Raw genomic sequence first — 22,853 nt, 5'->3', positions numbered from 1 at the left:
TGCCCTGACGCGGCTCCCACGCTCAGCTGTGCACACAGCCCTTGGACAGGCCGCAGAGACTGTGTGTGGTGCTAGGAGTAACACACACACGTCCGGCCCACACAAACGTTCTCGGAGGCCGTGTTCCCTCAGGGAGGCCCTGCCAGGAGGACCGGTGTGGCGACCCTGCTTCTCTCAGCACCCGGCCAACCCTCTGGACAAGCCAGACTCTCCCCGCAGATTGTGAGCCCAGGCAGGGTAAGGGCTGTCGTGCAGCAGAGTTCTCTACCCCGCCGAGAATGGGAAAGGTCCTCAGAGAGAGAAAAATACAAACTAAGCTTTCTGCTCCCAGCCAAGATGGAATCACAGGGACTAGATTTAGGTTCCCACCCAAAACCACCAAACAACCAGACAAAACATTCGAAACAGGGATTTTCAAGACACTGAACAGCAGGCAACAAAGGGACAGTGGTCCCTGAGAGTCAGTAACAGAACAGGCTGGTGAGGCTGGAGCGAGGGCAGGGAGGCGAACCCAAACGAAACCTGATGGCTTCCCTGAGCTGCTGAGATGGGGCTGAAGTCCAGGGAGATGAAGGCAGGTAGAGTGTGTGTGACAAAATGCCAAGACGGCTGAGCCGAACAGAGAGAGAACATCACCGATCTGCAGGGGTCTCCCCAGGGAAACAAAGCCCCCCCCCCCCCCCCCCCCCCCCGTGCAGAACACAGGGACATGCAGTTCCTTTCCCAGAACCAGCCAGAAGGATGAGAGAGAACAGCGCCACAGCAACCACAGGGCCAGCGCCTGGGCCCAACAGCCAGACTGCAGAACCTCCAAAGTCAAGGGCACTGGGGGAAGAAGTCAGAGGTTGTTGCCACAACACTGAGGAATAATTACCCTGGGCACCGGTCCCATCTCACCAATCTTAACAGCAAGATGAAACCTTCCAAGGAAATCAGCCATGCCCCAGAGAAAGCTTGAGAATATTTATAGGAAAACAAAAATTTTCAACATGCCACAAGAGAAAATTTACAATATCTAGCATCCATCAAAGACTACCAAGCATGCCAAACAAAGCAGGAAAAGACAACTTATAATAAGGAAAATAGCCAATTAATCCAAACTATGCCAGAGCAGACGGCATTTAGAATTTGTAGACTAGAGTCTTAAAACAGTTATCATGACCATATGCCACATGTTCAAAAAGTCAAGTGGAGAGGCATCGGGGTGGCTCAGTTGGCTGGACATCTGTCTTTGGCTCAGGTCATGATCCCAGGATCCTGGGATTGAGCCCCACACTGGGCTTTTCCCTGCTCATTGGAGAGTCTGCTTCTCCCTCTCCCTTGCCTCTCCTACCCACTACGCCGCTTATGCTCTCTCTCCCTCTCTCTCCAATAAATAAATAAAATCTTAAAAAAAAAAAAAAAGTCAAGCGGAGATACCAAGGACATAAAAAAACCTAATCAAACTTGCAGAGATGTAAAATACACTGCATGGGGTTAGTGGACGATTAGCCACTCCATAAAAAAGATCTGTGAACTTGAAGAAATGTTAATGGAAACTATCCAAGATGAAAACCAGAGGGGGAAAAAGAATTACAAAAGAAAAGGTGCCTAGCTGGCTCAGTCAGTAGAATAACCAACTCTTGATAGCCCCATGATTGGTATAGAGATTACTTAAAAATAAAATCTTTAAGAAAGAAGAAAAGCTGAGGAACAAATTCAAGCTGCCTAATATATGTGTAATTGGAATTCCCAAAGGAGAGATGGGTAAGAAGTATTTGAAGAAATAATGGCTAAGAATGTTCGAAATGTAATGAAAACTGCAAAAAAATCTTAAAAGCAGCCTGAGCAAAGATGATTACCTGAGATTGAAAAAGTCATTCCACAATGATAAAGGAGTGAGTTCAAGAAGCTAGAACAATCCACAATGTTTATGCACCTAACAACACAACTTCAAAATCTATGAAGGGGTGCCTGGCGGGTTCAGTTGGTTGAGTGTGCAACTCTTAATCTCAGGGTTGTGAAGTCAAGCAAGCCCCATGTTGGGTGTGGAGATCTCTTAAATTTATTATTTTAAGATGTTATTTATTTGCTTGAGAAAGAGTTAGAGGGAGCGAGAGAGAGAGAGAGAGAGACAGAGAGAGAGCACAGAGGGAGAGGGAGAAGCAGACTCCCCACTGAGCAAAGAGCCTGACACAGGGCTTGATCTCAGGACCCCTGAGATCATGGTCTGAACCAAAGCCAAATGCCTGACCAATTGAGCCACCCAGGTACTTCAAGATCACTTAAAAAAACAAAACCATGAAGTAAAACCAGAAAGTACTGGTTTAACACCAGAAAGCCCAGTTACTGGGATTCACCATATTTTCTTATCCAACATGGAGAACAAAACAAGGATTCCTGCCCTCACTACATGTTGTCTACACTGTCCAGGAGGCTCCATAATCAGGATAAATAAGGCAAAATAAATAAATAAAAGGCAAAGAAAAAATAAAACTATCCTTATTCTCAGATGTGATCATTTATGTACAAAATCAGATAGAATCTACAAAATAGGTTACAAGGACAGTACACAAAGACCAAATTTTGAAATGCTAGCAGATTGGAATTTAAAAATACCACTTATAATAGCTATGAAAGGCATAAAATAGCTCAGGATCTATCTTAAAAAGATGTAGAACATCTGTACATTAAAAGCTCTAACACGTTGCTGAGAGAATTTAAAGTAGACCTAAAAAATGGAGGGACATACACCCTGTTCATGATCAGATTACTCAACATTATTAGGATGTCAATTCTCTCCAAATTTATCTATATTCCTCATAATCTCAATCAAAATCTTAAAAGTAGGGTCTTGGAAAAATTGCCAAGCTGATTCTAAAATTCATATAAAAATTCAAAGGATCTGAAATAACCAAAGCAACTTAAAAAAAAAAAAGAACAAATTTGGAGGGCTAACACTACCTGGTCTCAAGACTTACTATTAAGCTCAGTAATCAAGGAAGTATGGTGTTGGTATTAACACAAACAGATCAAAAGGAAACAGGAAAAAAAAAATATATATATATATATTTGTACTTTTTAAAAGATTTTATTTATTTATTTGACAGAGAGAGAGAGATCACAAGTAGGCAGAGAGGCAGGCAGAGAGAGAGGGGGAAGTAGGCTCCCGCAGAGCAGAGAGCCCGACGCGGGTCTCGATCCCAGGACCCCGAGATCATGACCTCAGCCAAAGGCAGAGGCTCAACCCACTGAGCCACCCAGGCACCCCTATATGTGTGTGTGTATATATATATATATATATATATATTTTTTTTTTTTTTTTTTTTTTTTAAATAAAGGTGCAAAGGCAACTTAGTGCAGAAAGAATAATCTTTTAACAAATGGCTCTGGAACAATTAGATAGCTATATGCTAATAAGTAAGTAAATAAATAACTTTGATCCATACTTTGTACTATATGCTTATATTAACATATTAACTCAGTATGTATCACAGACCTAAATGTAAAACCTAAAACTTCAACACTCCTAAAACAAAAACATAAGAGAAAAATCTTTGTGACCTCAGTTTAGGCAAAGATTTCTCAGGCCCAATACCAAAAGCATGAGCTATAGAATGAAAAGATGAGCCACAGACTGAGGGAAAATATGTGAAAAGGATATAACTGATAAAAGACTTGTATCCAGAATATATAAAGAACTCTCAAAACTGAATAATTAAAAAACAAACTAACCAAGCTTAAGGGGGAAAAAAAATGAAAAAGGCAGGGGTAGAGCAAGATTTTCAGACACAACACCAAACAATATATGTCGATGGCAAAAAAGCACACCAAAAGCAAACAATACCATTCATTCATTCATTAGGAAAATGTGAATTAAAACTACAATGATTTAAAAAAAGCGTACATGGTCAATTAAAATTAAAGTAGCTAAAATTCAAAGGATTAGCCATTCCAAGTGTTGGCAAGGACACGATAGAACCGGGACTCTCCTAGACTGCTGGTGGGAATATAAAATGGTACAATCCTCTTGGTTAAACAGCTTTACAGTTTCCTAAAAAGCCAAATATATCAACCTCCTAACGCAGACACACCTACCCTATCAGCCAGTCATTCCACTTCTCGGTATTTCCCCAAGACAAGGATGCCCGTGCCCACACAATGACTCTTACAGAAATGTTCACAGCAGCCTATGTGTAATAACCCCAAACTGGAAACAACCCAAATGCCCGTCAGCAGGTGCCTGGACAGACAGATTGTGGTATATCCACATGATTGAATACTACTCAACAATAAAAGGGGGAGCTATGGATAAACATATCAGGGATGAATCTCGTGATAACTGTGCTGAGTGAAAGAAGCCAGTCTGGAAGAAAAAAAAAAAAAAGTACATCCTGTTTGGTTCCCTTTAACTCCAGAAAATGCAAACTAATCTATAGAGACAGAAAGCAGAACAGCGGTGGCCTAGGGAAGATGAAGAGGCGGGAGGAACTGATTACGAAAGGACAGGAGGAAACTTCTGGGGATGATGGATATGTTCCCTATCTTGATCGTGGAGATGGCTGGCATGTATAAGACAAAACTTATCAAATTTCACGTTTTAAAAAAAAAACTCCACTGAGACGTGGTTTTTTTTCCCCAACTATCAGATTGAGAGAGACCAAAAGGGTTGATAACAAAACTGTTGCCGTGGATATGAGGAAACAGGCGTTCTTATAGGTTGCTGATGGGAGTGTAAATCTCCATGGAAAGTGATCTGACAATATCTATCCATGTTAAAAAAAAAAAATCCCATGCTTATGTCCAGAAATTTCATTTCTAAGAGATTATCTGCAAAGATATGCTCATATACGTGAAATGACACAGGGTTGTTCAATGCAACTCTGTTTATAGTGCCAAGTGTCCATCAGTAGGGACTAGACCCAAAAAACCCGCAACTGATAGAACCAACCATATGTGGTGTACCTCCCATGCACGAAGAATGAAGAAGCAGCTCTTTATGGGTTCACGTGGAACAGTAAGTGAAAAAGGCGGGTTGTAATACAGGTTGCATACTAAGCTTCCATTGGGGCATAAAAGGGAGAAAAGGTGATCTATTCATTTTAATGCTACTTGCTTCTTTCTGGAAGGATACACAAAAACTAGCATCGGTGACTGGCCCTGGGAGGACAGCGTGGGTGGGTTACAGCAGTACCGACAAGACCTCCTATATAAGTAGATAAAGTCACCTTTAGACATAAAGTTTAGACATAAAGTCACCTTTATGACTTTTGAAATGGCTAAGCATGTGAGCAGGCGACTATTTGCTAAATAAACAAGGATACATAGAAATTACAGGCAAGTGAAAATTAAGTGAGGTTCATCTATATGGACCGATGTGGAAAGAACACCAAGACATAGTGCTAGGTGAACACAAAGAAAACAAGGGGCAGAACGAACACGACTGGTCATATGATCTCATTTGGGTAAAAATTAAGTAATGACAATAAAGTATTGGCCTGTTGAGATATGCTGAAAAACACATGCATACCCACGGTTGGTAGTTATCTCTAGGTAGGAGCATTTAGGGGAGCTTCTCATTCCACATTATCCACTTCTGAATGTTTAAACTTTTCTATTTGTATTAAGTTTGTATCACAGGGGGAAAAAAAAAGAGCTTCCTGGGCTGCCCTCCCCTGGGGCAGTTACTTCTCTTTAACCACTTTCCTAGAAATATGAGTAGCATTTAAACATGACCTCACCTTCGACAGGGAATTCTACCTCTGGAAATTTATCCAAAGAATGTGACCAGTTACAGTCAAAGATTTCCATCTGCGGGAAAACGGACACGCGAATGTGGTCGTAATGGACAAAAGTAAATTGCAAAACAATCTATGAGATGTGATCCTGTGAGTGTAGAAAATACTAGTAAACCAACAGAAAAGGTCTAGAAGGGATGGAGGTGCCAAGGGGCTTCCCCACAAAGAGCATGTGGGCCTCAGGTCTCTGTGACTTTTACTTCTTTTTAAATCTTTTTTCTTAACTAGTTTACAAATCGTGTTGTGTTTCTTTCTGCCTTTTTTTTTTTTAAAAAAAAGGAAGTTAAGTACACTAATAATCTCAGACCATTTAAATATAAAGGTGTTTTGAAGAACTAGTTATGATTGTGAAAAAACCCTTCTAAATTAAGGGCTAATAGGCCTGTCCCTTCCCCAGGGCCATGCCGCAGCCATCTGGACAGTCCCCTTCTGGAGCCAGGAGATGCCAAGCTGGGTCATGTGAAACACGGAGGCCCCGGATTTGTCCATAACAAGGGGACGGTGACCGGCCTGGGAAAGGACAAGCCCAGGGAAAACACTCATGGTTCTCCCTTGGAGAACTGGGGGTCATAGAAGGGACAGCAAGTGGACAGACATCCTTTAGGAGCGGTCGGAGCGGGAGATGAAGCAGCCAGGCTGGGGCTGACGGTGGGGCCACATTCCCCACCGTCCAGGCTGCCACAGAGGGGCCTCCCAGGCGGAGGGGGTCTCTGCTGAGAAAAAGGCTGTGCCCTGTCCTCCTCCCAGAGGTTATAGCAGAGCCCCCTGTGGATGGGAAACCAACCTTAGGGAGGAGAGGGGAGCTGTGCCCCTGACTGTTCTACCTTTGGGAATTTGGACAACTCCAATGAAACCAGAAAGCCTCTGTAGCTTCTGTAAAATGCAAATGAAAATTCCCCCAACATAGATCAAGCTGTCATCCTGGCAGGACCCGAGCATCTGTCCCACACCTCGTGGTGGTGTTTGCCAAAACAGTACATGTTCTCAAAGGTCCTTCGGTGGAAGAGCATTTAAAGGCGATAGCACGGGGCACCTGGGTGGCTCACTGGGTTAAAGGCTCTGCCTTGGGCTCCGGTCATGTTCCCAGGGTCCTGGGATAGAGCCCTGCATCGGGCTCTCTGCTCCACAGGGAGCCTGCTTCCCCCTCTCTCTCTGCCTGCCTCTCTGCCTACTTGTGATCTTTGTCTGTCAAATAAATAATAAAATCTTAAAAAAAAAAAAAAAAAGGGCGAGAGCACTTCCTGTGGCAATGCAAAGGTCAAGGGCTTCTTCCTTACTCAAGTAAATCAGTAAAGTGCCCACCCCTGAGTCTGCAAACCCCAGATGCAACCTTCTCTAATCACTGGAACAGAGAAACTGTGACCCTGAGCCCCGAATATCATGGCTAGAAATGATCTATCCCAACTGCCTCATTTGACCGACAAGGAATAAACTAGGAGAGATGTGCCTGCCTAAGAAGGTCTCGTGCAAACTTCAGGCAAATCCAGGCTAGAGCCTTGGTTACCGCACCACATCTCCAAGACCTTCTCCACCAAAGCAACCTGCCTCCCACCTAAATGTCCCTCCAAGCGCGTGTAAAAATATTGTACACAGAAATTATGTGTGGAGCTCAAATGAGCTATACAACACATGTTTTAAATTATATAAAAATGCAACTCTGTTATATTACAAACGAAGCATTTGACAACAATTGGTCTTACTCTCTCAAAGCAAGGTCACCAATCTGGAGACTGCTTGGCTGACTTATATTTCTTAGGAGAGGTGTCAAAGGACGTTGAACAAATGCCATTTTCTCCCACTGAAAAATCCCGCAAAATTCATTTATCGACAAACATTTACCAAACACAAATAAAGAGACAACTGCAAGAGAATTTTAATGAGTGTTACAAGCAAGAGAAAGTCCAGAGACAAGTGGGAGCCTCGGTCTGATGCAGGACAGACTCCACAAAGGAGGTAACACTTGAGTTATTGGCTTCATGGATAGGAGAGGAGAGATATGCCAAGGACCAACAACAAAGGCCTTTAAAATCCTTATCAGCGGATGGAGGATGGATGGATGGATGGTTGATTAATAATGGATGGATGAAAGATGAAGGATGGATTGAAGATGGATGGATGGAAGGACGGATGGACGGATGGAGGGAGGATGGATGCATAAATGGATGGGTGATGGAGAGAGGCTGGATAGATGGAGGGATGAATGAGGGATGCAGGGAGGATGGATGGATGATGAATGATGGATAATAATGGATGGATGGATGGAAGATCAGGATGGACTGAAGACAGAAGGCTGGCTGGCTGCCTGGCTGGATGAACAGACGGATAGGTGATGGGGGAAGCATGAATGGATGGGCGATGGAGGGAGGATGGACAGATGATGGAGGAAGGATGGATGGATGGATGTAGGGAAGATGAATGGATGGATGAATGACCACTACTACCCTCGAAGCACTGAAAGTGCTTCTGAGGATTCTGAGGAGTGTTCGAAGAACCGGATTCATCTTCTCTTCCTTTTCCCACCAGCCATCAGAGTCACCAAGAGGTCTTTGTGGGGAGTTATCTTCAGGGAGTAGGTCACAAATAGGCAAAGCTCTTGCCTACAGATGGACAAAGTTTACTAGAATGAGAAGCGGTAGGTGCATATTTGCTGGGAATTCCCTCTTTTCCACTGGTGTGCCTGGCCTCCCTTGCAGAACAAAAAAACTGGAGAAACTGAGTCAGGCCAAACCCAAGGGACAGAGAATCACTTTGCTGCCCAATGCCCCATCCCCCAAAGAACCTGGGTTCCTGTGTGCTTATGCCTCATGACCTGAAGTTAACCCACAGATAACAAGGGACATCCCTAGGGTCACAGAGCCACCCCTTCAAAGCATCCCCAGGCTCTCATGAAGGGCCCTTCTGCAGACTGCCAGAGCCCCTCTCCTTGCCTTACCCTACAAGTAACACCAACTCCCCCCACCCCCAGGTTCCAGAAATGCCATGCTCTGTCCATCATTCACCCAAGTTGCTCAGCCTGGACTGTCCTTCCTTCCCCTGCCCCTCCATGGCAAAGTCCCAATCCTGGAGATCCAGTCTGGCTCTCTTCTGGAAGAAGCCTTCCAGGAATGCCCAGGGACCACTGTTTAGTTGAACACATGAGCCACTGCCAAAAGGCCCCCAACCCCAGGATCTCCCATTATTCCGACCCAGGACCCCACAGTCCCTGACTCGTAGCTGCCAGGAAAAGCCCGGTATAAAATTCATCGTGAAGCAAGAAACCGACCAGCCTGGGGCCCAAAAAGCAGACATACCCAGTTTCTCTCCGACAATGGTTGAGGGCAATCCCTGCTCCTGGCAACATTCCTCTGTAGCTGTCTTTTGAGGTCATGCTGGCCAATTCATGGCTTTCCTAATGTAGCCTCCCCGCTAGGCATGGAGACTCTTGGAAGAAGATGCACATTTGAGAACCCTGCTGGGATCTCAGAGGCCAGCGGCTCTTCACCAAGTTAGCAAGGTGTGTGCTTCCGGCGGTGAGCTTAATAAGCGCAAGGCACATAACAGATGTTCCAGTAAGTGCTAGCTGATTGACTGATGGATTGCTCAAGGAATTCCTCATGATGGCAGTGGCCACACTGTTTCCAATTCAAGGCACAGAAGAGAGCTCAAGATTTCCAGCCCAATGTGAGAGCCAGGTGTGAAAAGCTGCTGCTGCCTGCTTTGGCAGCCCCGGCGAGAAGAGGACCAGATCCTGGTGTGTGGGTCAGGGAGGAAACCCTAGCTGGTGACAGCTCCCCCAGGGTTTCCCAGTTGTAGCATTGGTAACATTTGGAGTTGGATAATTCCTTGTTGTGGGGGCTGGCACAGCAGTTCCTTATGAGATGCCAGTAACACACTTATTAGATGCCAGGAACACACACACACACACACACACACACACACACACACACACTTCCAAGCTGTGACAACCAAAAATGTCTCTGGATATTGACAAACGAACCCTGGGGGAAAATCGCCCTGGTTGAGAAACAGTGCGGTGGCCCAGCTGTTCCCAGGGCAGCACTCAGAAGTCAAGGCCAGGAGAGTAAATCTCACTCTGCTCAGGGCTCTTCCTCCCAATGACAGGTAAACATGAAGATTATCCAGTGTCTGCAAGACTCAGTATATCCATCTACAAAATGAGATCATAGCCTGCAAGTGACTTGCATGTTTCAAGGCGTGCAGAAGGCACTCAGTAACTGTTTTTCCTGGATTTGTACATAGTTCTGAAAACCTCAAGCCAGCATCTTCAATCTCTCCCCCAAAGCTACCACTGGAAATCCACTAAGGCCTAATGATGGCTTCTTAGCTGTCCAAATACTTTGGCCAAGCTAGACCACTTTTCAGAATCTATTCTAAAGTCATGATCAGAATTTCAAGCAAACATTTATATCAAAGACATCTATTCCAGTATCATCTATAATAACAAAAACTAGAAACAATCAAGGGGCTCCTGGGTGGCTCAGGCGGTTAAGTGGTTAAGTGTCTGCCTTCGGCTCAGGTCATGATCTCAGGGTCCTGGGATCGAGCCCGGCCTTGTGCTCCCTGCTCAGTGGGGAACCTGCTTCTCCCTCTCCCTCTGCCCCTGTAGGCTCCCTCTTGCTCTCTTTCAAATAAATAAAATCTTATGGAAAGTACCTAGATGTCCATCAACAGATGAATGGATAAAGATGTGGTGTATACATACAATGGAATAATACGCAGTCATCAAAAAATCCCGAAATTTTGCCGTTTGCAACGACGTGGATGGAACTAGAGGGTATATGCTGAGCGAAATAAGTCAATCAGAGAAAGACAATTATCATATGATCTCTCTGATATGAGGAATTTGAGAGGCAGTGCAGGGGGTTGTGGGGGTTAGGGAAGGAGAAAATGAAACAAGATGGGATCAGGAGGGAAACAAACCATAAGAGACTCTTAATCTCATGAAACAAACTGAGAGTTGCTGCGGGGGGGGGGGGGATAAGGTAGCTGGGTGATGGACATTGGGGAGGGTATGTGCTATGGGGAGTGCTGTGAATTGTGTAAGCCTGATGATTCACAGACCTGTACCCTTCAAATAAGTAATACATTCCATGCTAATAAAAACAATATAAATATAAATAAACTAGAAACTACGTAAATATCCAGCCATGTAAGAGAATAAAATAAAAATACCATAGAGGCAGGTAAAGGAATATTATGTTGCCCAGAAAGACCCCACATGAATAGAAATTACTCATTATAACCATGGAAAGATGTCTCTGATATAATGTTGAGTGAATCAAGAGTTAGCGACTAGACACAATGTCACTTCAATTTTGTAGGAAAATACAGGGCAAAAATATTATTTCATATAAAACAATAGAAAGAGACTGGAAGGATATTTAATGAAATTTCCTCTTCATGTTCCCTAGTTCTCAGGGTTTTGTTTTTTTTTTTAAAGCACGACTGAGCCTTAAGACCTTGTGGGAAAGATATTTTGTTGTTGTTTTTCATATTTTTACATCAGAAGAGAAGGCTTTGCTTGAATCCCCAAGTGCTAAATCAAAGCCCAGACCTTGAACACAGAGCCCCTAGCCATGCAAAGAAAAGAGTTTTAAACCTAAATAAAGGGAAAAGCAAAGAAACAGAAAGTGAAGAGGGATTAACAGGGCCAAGACTACTGGTAAACAGCCTGAAGTACCCACAGGGTGAGCTGGGCTGGGGAGGGCTGTGGGTGAGACCCACGCCTGCCCCACGCGCTGCTCTGTCTGCCTGGCTGGTCCAGCCACCGGGTGACTGGAGGGGGACACACAGCACTCACTCAGGCAGCCAGCCCCATAGGTGCCTAGTAGATGCCCATGAACAGGCACTGGTCTAGGAGCTTGGCTCTCCCAGCTGAAATCATCAAAAGCACGAACAGGACTCATACCACACAGGTGGGTGGTGGGGTTCCAGGCGGGGGAGGCGGTCAGCTAGGACCCTCCAGCTCAACACACCCAGGCCTCCAAGCCAGATTCCAAAGGCACCATTGGCCTTAAGCTGCCTCTGGCTTTTCTTCCTACCACTATGACCCAGTCAAGGTTGGGCCCCTTGAAGATGCCCGGGGATGGCAATTAAGGAAGTACCACACTAGAGCATGGGGGAGCTCAGCCCTTTCTGGTATGACAGCCAGGCGGAATGTCGGGGACCTGAGGGGCGTGCAGGGCCTGGAACTGAGGGCTGGATCTGGAAGTTTCGGCACCCAGGAGCTGCACCGTAGAGCCCTGGAGGAGAGGGGCATACCACTTGCCTCTTCCTACAGAGCGCCCAGAGGAGCTGAGCACGCATGGACGGGAGACCATACTGCACCTTCAGACCTGCCGAATGCCTCCCAACAGCCTCCATCTGAACCAGCCGCACCATGGGTGACAGGGGGTCCACAAGTCCCAAGTCCCAAGTTCAGAGGCATCCAAGTTTCCTTTTCTCAGGTTCTCTTGAAGTCCCTGCCCAGGGCACTTGAAGCATCCACACAAAGTGAACAGAGTCTGCAAAGCAGGAGCCTACAGATCACAGAGGCCCCGGAGGCTGGCCTACGCCATCGGAGCCAGAGGCCTGCGGGGACCCGAGGGTCGAAGGCCAGCCAGGCCGCACTCACGGGAAAGGCCACCAATCCTGGGACCCTGCATTTGAGCGGGAACCCTGCTGGGCTCTCACGTGCAGTCTCATTTAAAACTAAAGCACACCGGTCAGGCAGCTGTCGGGACACACACTCTGAGCTGAAAAGCAAGGGCTTGAGAGAAACCACGCGGGTGCTGATGTTCAGAGGCCCTGCACGCTTCAGACTCCTTCCAGGCTCTTCTGTGCCTTCTTCCTGTGAGATGACTCAAGTCATTATGAGATGTTCTGGAAAGACAGTGACTCTGGAGAAGTGTTCGGGGACGGGGAGCTGTGATGGGGATGGGATGCCAGGCGGCACTGCAGGGCACTCGGGCGGCCAGCTGACCTCGCGGGTGCGCATGAGCTGGGCAGAGGTGGGGGAGACCCGCCCCACGGGCCGTCCTCCCCTGTGGGCAGGCTCCTTCTGGCCCCCAGGCCCGAGGCCAGCGCTGCGTGGGCAGGGCCAGGGCCATCCGCTCCTTTCCGTACACCCACTCCTGCCGGACTATCTCCTTCCTACCTTCCTTCGGAAGCCACAGACACCCACAAGGTAGGCCTTTCAGCCAAACCTCGGTGTGAGTGGAACTTCCAGAATGTCTGCTCAAACTGTGAAACACCAAACTGGGCCATAAAGGAGGTCCCACTTCGCCCATTTCGCCCATTTCGCCCATGAGCACGGAGACAGCAGCTGTCACGACGCACAGGAGGGTTCTTAACACAGGAAAGAAAAAGCAGTCATGGGACCTGGAATGCTCAGCCGGTTCGGCATCTGCCTTCAGTTCAGGGCATGATCCCAAGGGTCCTGGGGTCGACCCCCATGTCAGGCTTCCTGCTCAGCACAGAGAGCCTGCTTCTCCCTCCTCCTCTGCCCCCCTGCCCTACTCATGTGTTCTCTCTCTCTATCTCGCTCTATCTCAAATAAATGAATAAACTCTTAAGCAGCTGATCACGCAGCTAAAAGTCTTAACAATCTGCTGAGACCCATCCTGGGTTATCCATCCAGCCTTACAGACGCCAAACGCTATCCTTTTTCAATGCAAAAGTCACCAAGGAATCAGGACAACATAAAAAGAAAACACTAATCCCCATTACCTCACCCTAAAAATCCTCCATATAATGCAGATCTCAGAACCCCTCTTGACAAGAATTCTCTCTCATTCACTAGGTACTCCCTGGGGCCTGAAAATCTGCATATTGAACAAGCTTCCCACCTAAATCTGAATCTCATCCAGGAGTCCCAGGAACCCCACTTAGAGGTGCCTGAGGCCTTATTCTCAGATTTGCCTCTGTAACTCATTTCCACTTCTGACTTCATTCTCTTACGCTATTTCTTTTTTGTAGAAGTGCATCTTGGGAGAAGGAAAAAATATCTCATTCTTGGAGGGATCTGATAGTTAAGGGACTTATGGATGGATATGTATTTCAGAATAAACGTATATACAGATCACACATCCCACATTGACACTGAATGTGTCAAGAGCAACTTAACACACTCTATCACATATTTGAGCAACAGACTATATTATACACATTATCATACACATTTCCATAGATGAAGACATCTGAATTACACTCAAACCTGAAAATTCCTCACTGTGCAGCGGTGGAGCCTAATTTCTCCTTTCCCTACATAAGCAAGGCAAGACATGCACACACCCAGTCCGGGGACACCAGACACGTCCCCTCACCTTGATCTCCGTAGACAGCAAGGGCCAGCCCTAAATATGCTGTCACAGCTTGGACACATAATGTATCACCATAGCATAACCTACCCTAGTCTGCAGAAATGTCTGAGTGATGTGCCTTCAACCTGTCATCGGACCACGATGACCTCAATTTTTGGAGAAGTCAAGTCAAAACTCTCCCCTTATCTTCAGAGATACAAGACATATTTATGTGTCATCTGTCCTTTGGCTTGTCCGTAGCCTTCAAGAAAGTCTGGAAAGGCTATCACCACCCCCGCCACCCACCAATGTCCTCAAGTTCATGCCCATCTACGCTCACACTGTGACCGCATCCCAGAGGTGCCCAAGCCCTTTTGTGGGCTAGGGAGAATGACTGGTGGGCAAGTGGGACATAGTCCTTGAGCAGCACCTCACTACAGAGTGAGGGAGACCCACACTTTCTCCAGATTCCGGTCCTCCCACCCTGAATCTTAGAGTGGGCAGTGAGACACGGGGTGTCCTGGCTCCCGGGATTCTGAAGCCAAGGAATCCTAGATGACCTTTGCCAAGGTCCCCCTTCCAGAGTCAAAGGAACTTGCACAGGGTCAGCAGCAATCCCTCTCCCTCAGGGTAACCCCAAGGGCTTGGGCTAATTTTTCTTCATATGCACTCATCCATCTCACGAACTCTCTGCCTCAACTCTTGCCAGAGGAAAACAGCCTGAAATATGATGTATATAAGAAAGGATTCTTAGCAAATGACGAAGATGAGGGTAGGGGACATCAAAGGCCCTTGACCCTCTCCACCTGGGTTGGGTCATATTCCTCTTTGAAGACCAGTTCAAAAGGGAAGCCCCTCTTGGTTCCCAAAGCAGAGCTAGTTCAATCTCATGGGTTATGTTACCTTGATAGTCATGCTGGAATTATTTAAATGCATTTGTGTCCTCCCCCGCAAGAAACTTGGGAAGACTTCTATCCCCTTCTTCTTAAGCCACTGTTTGGTGAATTGTAGATTCGAAAAGAAAGAATCAACAAATTAAGAGCTATTTTCAGGCCATCAAGGTCTGCCTTACACTGCAAATACTTACATATTAATCTCCCCATCTCAGGTTTAAAAATATGGACTTTTTTTTTTTAACTCCCAACATAATGAATGAGTTTAAATATTAGAAGTTGAAATTATTTAGTAAATCATTTCACCTGCAAAGCTCCTATTTGCATAACATTAATTCATGATGGCAGCTGAAACAAATTCATCACATTCTGTATATTAGAAGCTGATTTATGTAGGAATTGAAAAAAATCATGAGCTCAAAATTATGTTGACATGACGTACATACTCAATGGAGAATGATTTTTCTCTTTCCTTCCCCCCACCCTTTTTTTTAAATCATCCGAACAACTGAATTATGGTGAGGAGGAAAAGGATTTGAGCAGAGGAAGGAGACGAAGGAAATGAATAATGCTAAGGCTCACGTGTGTGGCAGGCTCTCGGTGAGCACAGACACACACTCTCTGGTTATTAATGTCAAGTATGCCAAAGATACGCTGGAAAATCATTACCATTCATCGCCACTAACCGCCATTAAATTTCAATCAATTCAACTTAGCACAAGTGTACTTGAGCGGCCCTTACAGTTCCTTATAAATGTGGCTCAAAAGTCGGGCTGACTTATTGCATTGTCCACCGCACAAAGAAGCACGCCTAAGCGTCTGCTTGGACCCCGGGACGGATGCTCTTTTAACATCCTAAGCATTCAGAGATCTTTCTTTTTCTGAACTAAGAGGTCTCGCATCCATGCAGGTCAAGACGAGTGGGGGAAGGGGGAGGACAATTCTGAGAAACCACCACTCCTTTCATGCCTTTCTGGTGGGGACAGGGCTATGGGACGCCTTCTTGCTTATAGTCAGTCTCCCATATGCCCTACATAAAGTTTCTGACGCCACCAGAAGTTTGGTGGCGTCAGAAACATGGCCCCTCTGTCTCCTGGCTCTGGCGAAATGATCTCAACGCATTCTGCAAACTGTACTGACCTCGAACCCCTTCCCCCCCCCCACCACCCCCGCGGGAAGGGGAGGGCCAGCCAACCCTTAGGAACGGGGAAGGGAGGGAGGCCTGGGCCGCAGCTTTGGGAAACCGCGCGCTTCCCTGGTGCGGAGCAGCGGGGCCCGCGCGCTCTGGGGCGCTCGCGCAGCGACAAAGGGGGCAGTGGCGTGGACCCACAGGGATCGGGCCCGCTGGCTTTCTTCCCGACTCGCCACGAGCACGGTCCAGCCTGCCGCCACTCGCCGGATGCTGCCGGTGCGCCCGCGGGACAATGTGGCCATTGTTCGGGCGCCGCAAACCAGGCCTGCGGGCAGGTGGGAGGAAGGCGGCGCGGCCGGCACTTGGGGCACCGAACGCCCCCGGACGCGGGCATCGTCCCGTTGAGCTGGGCGCGCAGCCTCCCGGGCCAGCCCTAGGCGGGGTGGCAAGTGGAGGGGCTGAGGGGCGGGAGTGGGTGTCCCGGACAGGAGGGGAAAGCAGAGAGAAGGGAAAAGAAGGAAAGGAGACGGAGAGAGAGACAAAGAGGGTGGGAGAAGGAGATGAGGAGAGAAGGGGAGAAATAAAGCCACGAAAGAGGAAATGGGGGAAGAGAGATGTTAAAGCAGAAGGAGGTGGGAGGGAGCAGAAAGGGGGGGGGGAGAAAGAGAAAGGAGACAAAGAGAAGAGAGAGCAGGGGAGAAAGAAGAGTAGAGCTAAGAGAGAGAGAGACATATGCGCTCCAGAACTGGATGTACCACAAGCTGCCCAAGAAGCCTCTGGAAAGAGTAAGAGTTCACCCTCTTTCGTAGAGGGAAGCGGTTCCAAACCCCGCCGAGTCAGCGAAGTGTAATCACACCAGGGGCTTTGCTTAATTACAGGTTTGCAAGCAGGGCTGGAGGAAGAGAGATACTTAACTGTGTCCCCGGGAAGGCCTAGGCAGGCACTCAACTGGTTTGTAAGTTTGGGGAATACAAATATCCATGTCCACCCGCCCCTGGCCCAAAGCTCCCCCAGAACCAGAAATCTTGGAGGAGGAGGCTGGGGGTCTGCAGCGCGGTAGACTCAGGCTGACCAGGAACAGCCATGCTCTCCAACCTTTCAATGTTCAGTCGGGACAGGAACCCCAGGCTCCCCAGTGCTGGTCAGCAGCGAGGCCACAGGCCTGGGGAGGCCCCGCCTCAGCCTGAAACACCGCCACCGGCCCTCCTCCTCCCTCCTTCCCCCTCTCCCCCCCTCACTCGCAGGAGGCCAGGGGCCCTCCGCCCAAAGGGGGAAATCAATCCTGTGCTAATGAATAAAAAGTCCCCTTTATTTCACTGCTGTTTTTGGTTCATTAAATTTTCCACAGATTTGCAGAGAAGAAAACATAATCAATAAACCTTGACAAAAGTGAACGTGTGAAAAAGGCCGGAGAATGGAAAAGGCAGATAAAAGTGATATCCGATCACAGATTTCAGCAGCAGATGACAAGCTAGGCCTGCAGAAGAATCTCCATGGACCATCACCCCTTGGCGGCTTTCCTTCCCTTTGCTGAAACTCTTCATTCAAGACAATAGCAAATGCACTAAAACTTTTTTCTTATGCTAATGTCTGAAACCCGGCACTCACAGTTAAAACACACTTCCCAGCAACCTGTTGTTTTTTTTTTTTTAACAACACACATGCACACACACAAAACTGCATTGACTTATTCAATTTAAATTTTTAAAAAATCTCAAAAACGGTTTAATATGTACCCTTTGGTCACATCTTAACTGAGTTACGTTCCCCCACTTGGCATGTTTTTAAAGAAACCAGAATCAGAACACAAACAGGATAATTGAGGATGCTTCTGTTTGTGAAGGACTTAGGATAAATAAGATATTAACCCTGAAGAATGTATACTGTTCTTATTGGTGCATTTTTTTCAGAGTTTTCAACAAAGTTTTGTAGGTTAAGGATGCTTTTGTCTTGAAATCTAAAAACAATGAACAATGATTTGGGTTTTTTTAAATCCTATATTCCACAGCAAACACTCAAATTAATTTCAGAGAAAATGAGTAATATTGAGTCTGGTGTCCTGTGTTTATTTGAAAAGCACAAAGCCACTGCCCTTTTCCAACGGACACTACCAAACACCAATGTCCCCTTCCTTTAGGGTCTTTAAAGCAAGCCTGAGGAAACAATTACAGAGGAGCTCCTCTCCCCGAGGTCTTTAGACTCCAGTAAGCCTTGTTCACTGGAAATTGCTGCATATTCTGGTGGTCAGTACAAACACCTAGTCCGCCTCCGAATTTTCTGGAATCTGAGACTAGTTCCCCTCTTTGGCATTCTTCACGTGTTTCATTTGTCCGTGCCTCTGACACTTACTGAAAAGAAGAAAGGGGGGAACTGCTTCCCTGGGGTTCCCTTTCAAAGGGCCCTGGCCCAGCGGGGAGCAGCTGCAGCTGTCCAGGGCAGGCCCCACCTGGCCTGGCCAGCCCCCACCCACAGCCGCCGCCACCACCACCACCCCCCTTGCCCCGTGCACCCTAGAACGGGCCCTGGCACAGGTAGGACCTTCCCCCCCACACACTCCAGCCTAAAGAAGCCAGACTGGTTGCTCAAGCCAGCGTCAGGAGGGAGCGTCGTTCAGATGAAAGGAAGTCCTGCTGAACACACACTTTCCCAAGAAAAGGCAAGCTGCCACACCCCTAGGGGACAGAAGGATGCAGGACTCCCTTCTGAGCGTTAACAAGCCAGTGGGGTGTGTAGGGGTTTCAGAGGGCACATGACAACCTCCTGGTCTCATTTAAAGGGAATTGCTGGCATCTGTGGGGTGACCTACCCCATCCCCCCGCTGCGGGGTGGCCGAGAGAGAGGCCCCAATGGAAGAAGGGTGTTTATTAGACAAATATCCAATTTTGTCTGCCTGCCTGCTGAATCCCCCGGCTCGCTAATCCAGCCCTACGGGCTGCACTGTGTACAGGGCACTTGTGGGAATACAAAAAGCATGAAGTATTTGTGTATTTTTCAGTCAGCAGTGCAAACAAGCCAGCTACAGTACAGAGCCTCCAAGACCCCCACAGCCAGGCGAGGAGCTGCTGACCAGTGGCCCTGTGGCCCCCTCTTCCGACCAGGCAACTCCAGGGATTTACTCTGTCCGAGGCTCTCCCCACAAGCGGGCAGGAGCGCCCCTGAGAAAGTGGAGTGGCGCTCCAGAAAGGCCTCATCTAATTCCACACACACTTCAAGGTGGGCCAAGTCCAAATTTCCCTCCAAGGCCATGGCCAGGCCAGGGTTAGTGCAAGCTGGAGAGGAGCCTGGGGCGGGGCGGGGGGGGGGGGGGGGGGTTCTGCTGGAGGAGTCTGAACACTGCAAATTCCCTTCAGAATAATTCCCACAGAGGATAAAAACATCTCCACCGGTCCCACCCTGTTCCTCTCCAGCCTGACCCTGGTATGGGGGGAGGGGGTTCTTGCTCCCAGCCTCACCCACTGACTTTGCAAACAGGCTGCTCTGCCCACAGAGGAGAGCTGGCCGGTTCACCCCGAGGGCTAGCTCCTGGGCAGGTGGGCTCCAAGCCTCCACGGTCATCTTTCCGCATTAGTGTGTCTCCCTAGAACCACTAAATAACCTCCCGAAATCAGACTTCACCAAGCAGCAGGAAAAACACAAGACCATCCTCAAGATCACAGAACATTAACTTCACTTTGCAACTCTCAGACAAGTGACAACTTTCCTTCTGTCTGGGTCTGAATGGAATTTCAATCCAGGAGAGAACATCCCCACAATTTCCTCCAACCTTCGGTCCGTGGGAGGGAGAAGCAGCAGGTCCAGGAAAACGAAAGCAAGAAAGCTGAAGGAAGAGGAGCCTGGAGTGCAGTTAGAGGAACCAGCAGCGAGGGAGGCCTGGAAGGCACGCTTCTGCAAGTCTACATTCTACGTTCTAGACCTGACGCCCCAGGGCACACCAGAAGCTGGGAAAAGCCTAAATAAAGAACATCAAAATTAAAAGCAGCCAAGCACGGCCAGGGTCTCCCTCCCCTCCCCTGGGGGGAGACCAGCCCAGGTAGCCACACAAAGAATTGCCTCCCGACTGAGCCACTGCAAAGCTAAGCTCCCAGGAGCAGGGAGGCCTTACCCCCAGACACTGGGAAGCCCAGAGAAGGAAACCCCCAGCCAAGGTAAGGAAATGGGCGGGGAGGGGGCTTGTAGGTGAAGTGACCTGAGCAAACAGAGCTCATCAGGGGGACTTGCGACGAGTCCGCCTATCCCTCCGCTTTCCACCGCTGTATATTTTGGATTTCACAGTTTATTTACTTTACTTTTTGGCACTGAGCCCCCTGAGCATGCCAATACAATATTTGTTTAAACACTATTTTATGCCGCTTGTGAGGGAAACGTTTACTTTCAAATTCTCCAACATCCCCCAGAGCCTCGTCTGCAAACAGCGTATGAGCGTTTTACAACTGCTCCCTTTATCTGAAGCTGTCGGGATTAAACCTTCACACGCCCGGCGAGGGCGGCGGGGCTGGGGCCCAGGATTCCGCCGCGGCCACTGGGCTGCAAAGCCCGCGCCAGAGGCCGAGCACCCAGCGGGATGCCCGGGTTGGGAGGGCAAAGCGGCGCATTAAACACCCCCCAGGGCCCTGCACCAGACTTGCGAAGGGTCTACTTTTCCAGCGGTTATCTACCCAGACAGCCAAATAAAAAATTATACCGAAAAGAAGGGAGTGGGGAGAGAGAGAGAGATAGAGAGAGAGAGAGAGAGAGAGAGAGAGACAGACAGACAGACACCCTAGAAAAGGGGGGGTCCGTGGAGGCCCGTAAGCGCCTCCGCCGCGGATCACCCGGCTTGAAGCGCGCGGGCTCCATCCCGAGCTCCTCGCGCTGTAAAAGTCGGGTTTCCTAGGAAATGACAGCAATTACTGCCGGGCTGAAAAGGCGCCGAGTAGGGTGGACTTCCAGCTCCCCGACGCGGCGGGCGCACTCACACTCATACACTCACAAGTACACGCTCCTTCCTCCACCCCTCCCTATCCCCCCCACCCCGCCCCCGCCCCCGTCCGGGGAAGAAACGCTCCCCTCTCTAAACCCTTAATAGGATTGGCGCCCAACTCTCTACGCGCCTCTCCCCATCCATCACACACAGATCAAGTTGCAGTAGTGGATTTTTCAAATTCCTCAGCAAATATACTTGTTGAGAGATTGGCCCTTGGGGGGTTGGTGGGGGGGGGTGGAGATGATGAGTGGGGGCGGGGAGGAAAGTGAGGGGTGGGGGACCCGAGGCCTGGGCCAGGGATTACGTGCGGATCCCTTCGAGAAGTCAAGCGGATCTTGGGGCGGAGGGCAAGGGAGGAGGAGGAGTTGGAGGAAAGAAGCAAGGAGGGAGGCCGAAGAGGAGAGCCTGACCGAGGGGGAGGGGGGCAACAGGGCCCGCAGACCGGGAGGAAGGAGCGAGGAAGAAAGAAAGGCAGGGCTCCGCGACGCGCAGCGCGGAGAAGTGCAGTTAGAAGTTCACAAGTGGCAGGCTGCAGTCCCTCTACACACAGCACACTCCCCTCAGACACGCTCCCACTGCCCACCTCCGAGAGCTTTGCAGCATCCCAGCCTGCGTGCTACCCACCACCTCCCACAAAAACAGCCCGGGGCTCGGGCGCGGTGAAGACGGGGTGGGGGTCGGCTAGGCTGTGCACCCAGGGAGGACAGGCTCTTCCCCCAGGTAGGAAGGGGGATGCAAAATCGCCCCCGGGCACTAGTTCCTAGCCCCGGACCCCACTGCCGTCCCCCCATGGTTTGGCCAGAGCCCGAATCGGGGCCCTCTCGCCAGCACTCAGCCCCCAAGCCCGGTTCCCCGATCCCCGTGCCGTGGCGCGGATATGCGGCCGAAGGACCCTCCGAATCGGCGCAGCATCCCAGTCGGCCCGGGCTCGGCCGGAGTAGGGGGCACTTCGCAACGCAGAGCAAGCAAAAGAAGACCAATGCAACTTTACCGAGGGAGACAAAAGTTTGCCTCTAGCACGCAGGTGGCCTCCGGGGCGCCGGGCGGTGGCTTCGGGCCCCCATCCCAACTTCGCTGGCGCGGCGACTCGCCGCGGGCTGCCGTATACCGGGGCTCAGTCCGGCTGGGGCGGGGAGGGCCAGCAAGGGAGGGGACTGAGAGGCGGGCGGGGGTCCAGCAGCCCCTACCGCGGGCGAGCCGGCAGCTCCCCTAGGCTTCCGCGCGCCGGGCGGCCCGCGCTCCTTCCTGCGGCTCCTCTGGCTCCCCCGGCTCCTCCTCGCCTTCCTGCGTGTCCGCCGCCGCCGCCGCCGCCGCCTCCCGCTCCTCCTCGAAGTCTCATTGATGGGAGTTTGAAAAAAAGTCCGCGGAGCCGTGCTGCCTCGGCTGGCGAGCTCCGGCACTCCTGCAATCCATCAGCGCCGCCCGGACGGCGCAGCGCCCCCGCGCGCACGACTGCAGCACACCCGGGCGCCGCGCCCCAGTCCGCGCCGCGCGCCCCCGCCCCCTGGGGAACCCAGGGGACCCGCGGGGGTGGGGGGTGGTGGCTAGGAGGGGGCGGCCGAGGACCCTCCTCCCCAGCGCCGAGGAGAGACAGCACAACTACGAACGAAGTTCGAGCAGTGAAGGAAAGAACGCGCCAGTTTCCAACACTTTTTTTTTTTTTTTTAAGGCGCCGGGGTGGGTGGGTGGGGGGTCGCTAACTCAAGTCAGATGAGCTCCGGAGCTGAGGCGCAGGGACTGCTCTGTTTTCAATCTCTGAAATCACCCGCCCTCCCCACCTCCCTCTTCCCCCTCCACCGGGAGATGCCC

At 49.5% G+C, this 22,853-nt stretch overlaps 1 protein-coding gene across 1 annotated transcript in view; it reads right to left on the bottom strand.

Annotated features, from left to right (window-relative positions):
- Positions 1–22,368, bottom strand: part of GLI2 (GLI family zinc finger 2) — a 245,608-nt gene extending 223,240 nt beyond the window's left edge. The window contains exon 1 of the mRNA XM_046019809.1: positions 22,036–22,368. The gene's annotated coding sequence lies outside the window, so the exon portion shown is untranslated. The remainder of the gene's footprint in view (positions 1–22,035) is intronic.
- Positions 22,369–22,853: the final 485 nt, after the last annotated feature.

Source organism: Meles meles, chromosome 9 (assembly GCF_922984935.1).
Source record: "Meles meles chromosome 9, mMelMel3.1 paternal haplotype, whole genome shotgun sequence".
NCBI lineage: Eukaryota > Metazoa > Chordata > Mammalia > Carnivora > Mustelidae > Meles > Meles meles.
This window is presented reverse-complemented; position numbering and strand designations above follow the sequence as displayed.